We start from the raw sequence: 7,814 nt of genomic DNA on the forward strand, positions 1-7,814 counted from the left end.
TGATATGTGTAATCACTGGTTGCAGCGTCAGCGAATTTGATAAACAAGAAGGCGGATACTAAATCATACAACAATGTCTGGCTTCCAAGTGATTTATGCTAAAAGAGTCAAATGTCTAAACCCTCATGCTTCATCGAAAGTTTGGCATTTGCAGCGACTTGTCCCGCAATGTTTCTGACATGTTCATGAATTCATTTCTAGACAATGTTGAGCTTAGTGACATAAGAATGGGCTTTAATCCTGACAAACTTTGTTTACAACCCATTTTTACAGGTGTAGGGAGTTTGGGAACGGCACAGTGAATTACTTAGTAATGTACTCGCATTAAGTGTAAACTGAATATATCACTTGTTGGTGGAACAGCCTCTGGTATGTCTGACTTTGCAAACAGAATATGCCTTGCTTCACATTCGAAATATCACGGGTGGCATGGACTGTGTAATATATACATGGGACATGCAATGTAATGTGAGGCTTCTGAAGACGTTTGATACACCACTTACAATTAGTGTTCATATCTCGCTTTACATCCCGCATTAGTATATAACCAATATAACCACAATGCATCTGCAAAGTTATATTATTTAAAAACATAAATAACAGTAAGATGTAACTATAATGCCTGATCAAATCAAATTATACCATTAAAAGAGAAAATCGAGATGTTAAGTAAATTAAGTGGAAACTATACGAATTACACATATACCTAATATGATTGTGAATATTATGAGGTTGATACGAGGATACCTCAAAGTATGCACGAAGACAGTACAGCGGTAGTATCGACCGACGCGCAGCAGAACAGAATCAGCGAAATTATTTGTGTAGAGTCAGGTCAAACCCTGGTGGCAGTCATGCTTGTTTGTATTATTAAAAGCGCGCTTACGCGCGTAATCGTACAAATAAACAAATGCCAACCACCAAGTTGCACTTTAATTTTAATGTGGCTACACTGACCTATAAATCTGTATGCTGTATATACATACATTCTGTTGGCGGTGATGTTCGTTTTACGGAGCGATGGATACCGCTATCTTGGGATGAAAGAGTAGATTTTTCATGTGATTGAGAATTATTTCGACATTAAAAGCTGTCAGTACCCGTTTATTGTGGCTTGGACCTCGAAACTGTTAAAAACACCGCACCGAGCGGTTGTGGCAATATGGATTCACCGTAAGGCCTGACACCTATCACAGTGACATACCTAAAGTTTTGCCCTAACCACGCCTGAGAAATCGAACCCAGTTACCACGGAAGATGAACAGCATTGCGCAAAGCCCCATGGAGATCATCATAGTTCGTGGCGCCAATCAGTATATTTGATTTGACAAAACAAATATACACTTTTTTTCTTCGATACCCAAGTCGATACAGTAACATAAACTAGGAGTATAAATAATCATAGTCAATGCACTCTACAACCTTAATGTTTGTTTTCTTGACGCAGATAATAGTCAAATACATTTATACACTGTTACATTGATATATAGTGCATATGCCAATTATAACAATAATTTGAACAATTTCGCATCTCTCTTCTTGATTACCAAATTCCCTGACCCAGAAAACATGGATTAGTCACTTCATTGTTTATGTTTACTTGCCTAGATACAGGCAAAAACGGGGTTCCCGTGATGGCGGCCGCTAATTTGCATTATAAATGACTTAATAATGTTCCCAGCCTTACAAACATGGGTAGAGACATTTCTTTTGTTATTCGATTGTCTAGTTTAAGGAGATATTGCCGAAAATTGAAAATTTGACGGTCATTTTGTTTATGCAAATTAGATCATTAATATCGCTTGGGAACCAAATTTATCGGAAATGTGATTTTAACCAACTATGAATGGAAACAATTTCGGGTGTGCTAATATATTAGGTTCACTATTGTCTAACTTGAAAACGCGAACAGTTTTGATTAACACTTTGATTTGAATAAACCTGTAATTAATAGTCATTTTAAAGACATGATGATTTAAAACGTATTTTTTTCTAGTCAACTTCATGGCAATAACTGTGGTTAGAATTTGCTCAACTAGTAAACTGTATTCTATATATATTCATGATTATATACTTTATGCATTCTGATTATCAAAAAAACTATTTCGATAAGCACCTCAACCAAAACATTCATCATAGATTCACTGAACATGCTGACATTTTGTCACCGTTTTCTTTCGTACACACGGAGCTGCAGTTTGAACGTATTAGTACAGGTTTATGGGCACTCAAAGCCCTAAGATTAGGTTCTATAGTTCTAATGCTATTTTACACAGTAAATATATATACATAAGCTTTAATGTGCTGGAATTGGCATTAAACCATTTTCACACTCTATAGTGAGTTATTGCGAAGCTAAAGACGATTGCGCCTGATTGGCTACCCAATTGCAATCCAGTCACCAAGCTGAGAACAGCTTGTTTTTTAACAAGCCGATGTATCAAATTCTACCTTGTATTAATGCTTGGACTCTAGGTGATATCCAATATAGGTGCTATCGACTCTTGGTGCTATTGGCTCTAGGTGCTATCGACACTAGGTGCTATCGCGATGTTGTAAATATGATTTTGTGTTAATAAAATACTCAGATTAATTTATGAATAGTTATTAACTAGAATAAGGAACACAAATATAGCGGTCGTAATTCATGAATGCACTAATCTGTACTATTGACAAGAGTTGTTACAATAGGCTTAACTATTACAAGCAAGCTTTTTCACTATTGACCAGTCTATAGCGTGGACAATGACCAATAAATGGGAAAGTCAAGCAGTGATACATAGTTATTTCATAAAGCCCATTCCATGTCATACATGAATACGTAATTGAGGCAATGCCTTTGACGTGACTATGTGTGCACATGTAATACGTGTTATCTACATGATTAATTTCAGTTGATTGTCGAGCATATTAGGATAAAGAGAAAGCTATCCGTTCGATTTAAGTCTACCCGTTAAGAGATAATGGCAAGGATATTGATTCAGGATGCTGATTCATGCGAATATGTGACTGTAACTGAATAACCTCATGTTCTGCATATGAAGACATAATATATGTAATTACATGTGTAAAGAGAGGGCAATCTGAATCTGAAAGTGTTCATGAGAGTTTTACATTCGTCATTGTTACTAGCTGTCTGAAAATCTGAAAAACGTTTACCAAAAGCTAAGTAAAGATGTGTTTTACGCTTTTACTGAATTAGAATTGATATGCTTGGTTTTTTGTATCTACCAACTTTGTGATTGTTTAGTCTAATTCTTGAAATAAGCTTAACACCTTCTCAGAATGTTTAGAACTTAGAAATAAGCTTAACATATTCTCAGAATGTTTAGTATAGTAGCAATATTGTTAATTGATTGGAAATGTTGAATAATTTGAAAATGTTCAAAATCTCTGGACATATCATCAGTGGGTTGATTTGAGAAGTATTATTGTATAATATCATTGACGACATTTTAAACACGTATTGATTTTGATATTCATTTGTCCACTGTTCATTTGATCTGGAAACTGGTGTTTAGTAATGGTGAATATTTACTATTGTAAGTTGACAGTTTAAAAACCATTGTTCATTGATTTTCATGTTCATGACTTGGTGTTGTAGTTCAGTTTCAGTAATGATGTGATCAAATGTGCTCGCTCTGTTCCATTAAAAACATGTGAAACCACCTTTAATGTCCCATTTAGTAGGAATAGTCCATACATTTTCACAAAGCCTAAACATTGATGTATGTGTCCATATTGCATTGTGTCACTGTGATAACTGTCATGTTGAAATCACTTTGAAGGATATCTTTTTTCAGTATTTCACTGTGGCGTACCCCAAGGGTCAGTACTTGGACCGCTATTATTCACACTACACATATATCCACTCGGTCAGATCATTCGTCAACATAATCTTGAATTTCACCAATATGCCAAAGATAATCAACTGTATTTAGCATTCACTACAGCCAACACGTCAAATACAGATACAACAATGGTATATTGTCTACATGATATCAAGAAGTGAATGACACTCAACAAGCTACAACTCAATGATGGAAGAACAGTTTTGCTCATTCGATCCAAATTTGACCATACTCCTTGCCCTGTCAGCAGTATCCATGTTAATTCTACAGTTATTGAACCAGTTACAGCTGCACGCAACCTTGGAGTTATATTTACTTCAACATTAGATGTACAGGACAAATTTGACAGTACTTATCTACAGAAACTTGACTCAAGCTGAGTCATTCAACTCTTGTCGCTAAACTGAACTACTGCAATGCTCTGCTTTATGGCTTACCAACTGCACAACTAAACATGTTACAAAGAGATGTTACAAAGAGCCCAGAATAGTGCTGCTCGTCTCATTCGTGCAAAAAGGTTTGATAATATAACAACAATACTTCAACAGTTGCACTGGCTTCCAGAATCCAATTCAAAAAAATCATATGGTGACCGATCATTCTTTCATTCATCTCCTTCCCTGTGGAATCATCCACCAAATGACTTTCGCACAGCACCAAATGTTTACACATTCAAATCCAGATTAAAAGATCATCTATTCCATCAAGCATTCCTGTGACTGTGAGCGTCATGGAGCATCATTTGATGAATAACAGGCGCTATATAAACTCTATATTATCATATTATTTAGTATTCCTCTCGAAGAAAGATGAATTAGAAGGTTAGATGTAAATAGGTGTCTTTATTCAAAATGGCATAGTATTTGTTTAGTCACAGATTTATTCCTCTAGACTGTTCTTGTATTGTGATAGCCGGTTCAAATGTTCTTCTAATTCCTTTCCTGTGTTCATGGAAAGCAAAGTCATGTGTACTAAATTAAGTTTAAGTATTATTTATTGGAATGGAAAGTATATATGACAACCCACGTACCAACCTAGCCTTGACTTTCATCCTGATTATCTTTAGGCAAAAAAAAGTGTCAAGTATTAAACAAGAAATGAAAGATACCGATTATGGTTTGAGGGGATATATATTTTGCTTCGAGTAATTCATGATTTGGTGATTCGTTAAATGCAAAGATCACCTTCGTACAATAATACCATCTCTATATAATGCGATATACCATTTTATTACTAACCTGCAGTGTCTGATATAATAACATGTAACAGCGATAAAGCAGCGCAGACGATAACTTCAAGAGTAAACATTGTCAAATTCCGTAGAGCATTAGTTGGTTGTTTTTACGCCTACGGATATAGAGTTACATGTGCTACATCCACCATCTAGTATGCCCTGTAGGTAATAAGAATACACATGATATGAGTACCACAACAATGCGATGAAATCCCATGTGTACAGCATTACGTCTATTAAAATAATCGTCTATGTTATAAGCTGGCATGTTAAATTATGAAATTACCATATTAAAACACACCTAACACAACTATTATAACCATAATAAAAAAAAAGTGAAATAAAAAATATTGTGAATAACGTAGTTTTTAGTAGAACCGGTTTGTACGTAAAATATATAATATACAATATCTATATATATATATATATATATTGAACAGTTATAATTTAAAACAATAATTAAGAAATATCTGTTTCATAGAGAATGAAAAACAAAAAAATATGCAGGTTTGTGGATATGAGAGGCTTTCGACAGTGTCTGGCATGAAGGCATGTTTTTGAAATTATTAAGTATGGGATTACAGGTGATTACATGTATAATATATGTATACATATGTATGTACAGTAAGGTTAAAAATATAGTCAAGATGAATGGCATGAAACATTGGAGTCAAACAGGGTTGTAAGTTAATGCAAACGTGCCCACTATTTTCAATGCACACATTTGCATTCCCATTACACTAAATAACAGTAAGCCGTTTATACACAGATGACATTGTAATTCTGTCTGAAACAGTATACACACAGCGATGGGAGCTAACTTATTAATGATTTTTAACAAAACTAATTGACTGTTAAGTGACAACGTATTTTTTCTATGAGGGTAAATCAATGGTAAATTAAAGGAAGCGATAAAATCTTTAACAAATAAGGGAAAAAAACGCACTGAAAAAAGTTGGCGAATAATCATATTTAAAAACAAAATTAATTAGACCAATACTTGGGGAGACGAGAACAGTTACAAATCTATCATTTAGACGTTTTATGATTCATCCTATGTGCGAGGACATAATAGGAATATATGGAAAAGTGGCTCTATTTCCAAAAGACAATATTTACCAGAAGATAAATATTACTAAATACTATAACCGAGTAATGAACACACCAAACGATCTTGTGAAGGAATCAGCGTTATAGTAGACAACTAAATAGTAAATGCTATTATATAATTGTGTAATAACTTCCAAACTAGATAAGATTAATGAAACGCAGTTAATTGATACATTACAAGCACCAAACAAAGACAATTAACAGAAAAGGTAGAAAAACTATTCATTATTCATCGGAGAATAGAAATACATTCAGATAACACCGAAAATATCAAACCTGGGAAAAACAACATACAAAGAATTCAAGAAACTGTTTGGAGAATTATTCAACAATGTTAACAAATATTGATCTACGAGAGTAAATCTCTCGATTTCGTTTAAGTAACACGGCCTCAAAATCGAACAGAGAGGCATACAAAACCGAAATTACCAATAAAAAAAAAGAACTACAATCTTTTCTCAAAGAATGAAGTAGAAGACAAATGTCATTTTATAACAATATGCCCTTTTTACAGAGTTTTACAGAAAGAAATTATACAAGGAAGGAATACATGATTAGTTAGTGTTGTGTCAATAAGGTTTCATTTGTAAAGACGTTCACATAGACGCCGCCCACGTGGAAAGTTAAAGATATGACACTAAGCGTTTTAGGCAATAAACGCTGCCTCTTTCACACTATTATGTCAGGTTGGACGTCCGATCTCAAACATGATAGTGTTCCAAATATTGGCAGAAGGAGTTTTCTTTTTAGTTATAAGATACACTTGTTAAAGAACAAACAAACTTTTGAATTTTTAAAATCAATGACAAGACAGCGTTAATAAAATGACCCCAGTCCTTGAGAAGTATACTGCCAGCACCAGCACTCGATATGTCTGAGTGCTTTTTTCATCAACCTACTAGTCGAACACAAGATTCGGTGAACCTTAATAAAGGTTATCTGAAATAATTTAAATGCAATTTTAATCAGTGGAATTAACTACGATGTGCTTGAATGACTGAGCTCATTGCAAATATGTGATCATACAAATAATTGTAGCCAGTAAACAGACTATAGTCATTTATTTGAAAGTGGATCATGCGAATAACGATCACGAAATAACATGTATATTAGCACAATTAAATGATACATATATATTGCAAACAAATCACCCTGACAGTGTATTATTTGCATTGTTTTATTCACATGTTTCAAATGATAGCTCTCTCCATGACAAATAGGTCTAGTATCAGACAATTCCCATTGAGTAATATTTTAAAAACATAATTCTACCGACGTTTTACATTTTTGTGTAAGATGGTAATGTATCCTGTGCCATCAGTAAGATGATGATGCATCCTATGTCATCAGTAAGATGATGGTACATCCTATGTCATCAGTAAGATGATGGTACATCCTGTGTCTATAGTGAAATGGTGATGCATCCTGTGTCATCAGTAAGATAGTGATGCATTCTGTGTCATCAGTAAGATGATGGTACATCCTGTGTACTCAGTAAAATGATGGTACATCCTATTTCATCAGTAAGATGATGGTACATCCTGTGTCATCAGTAAGTTGATGGTACATCCTGTGTCATCAGTAAGATAATGATGCATTCTGTGTCATCAGTAAGATGA

Source organism: Saccoglossus kowalevskii, chromosome 6 (assembly GCF_978046115.1).
Source record: "Saccoglossus kowalevskii chromosome 6, keSacKowa6.1, whole genome shotgun sequence".
NCBI lineage: Eukaryota > Metazoa > Hemichordata > Enteropneusta > Harrimaniidae > Saccoglossus > Saccoglossus kowalevskii.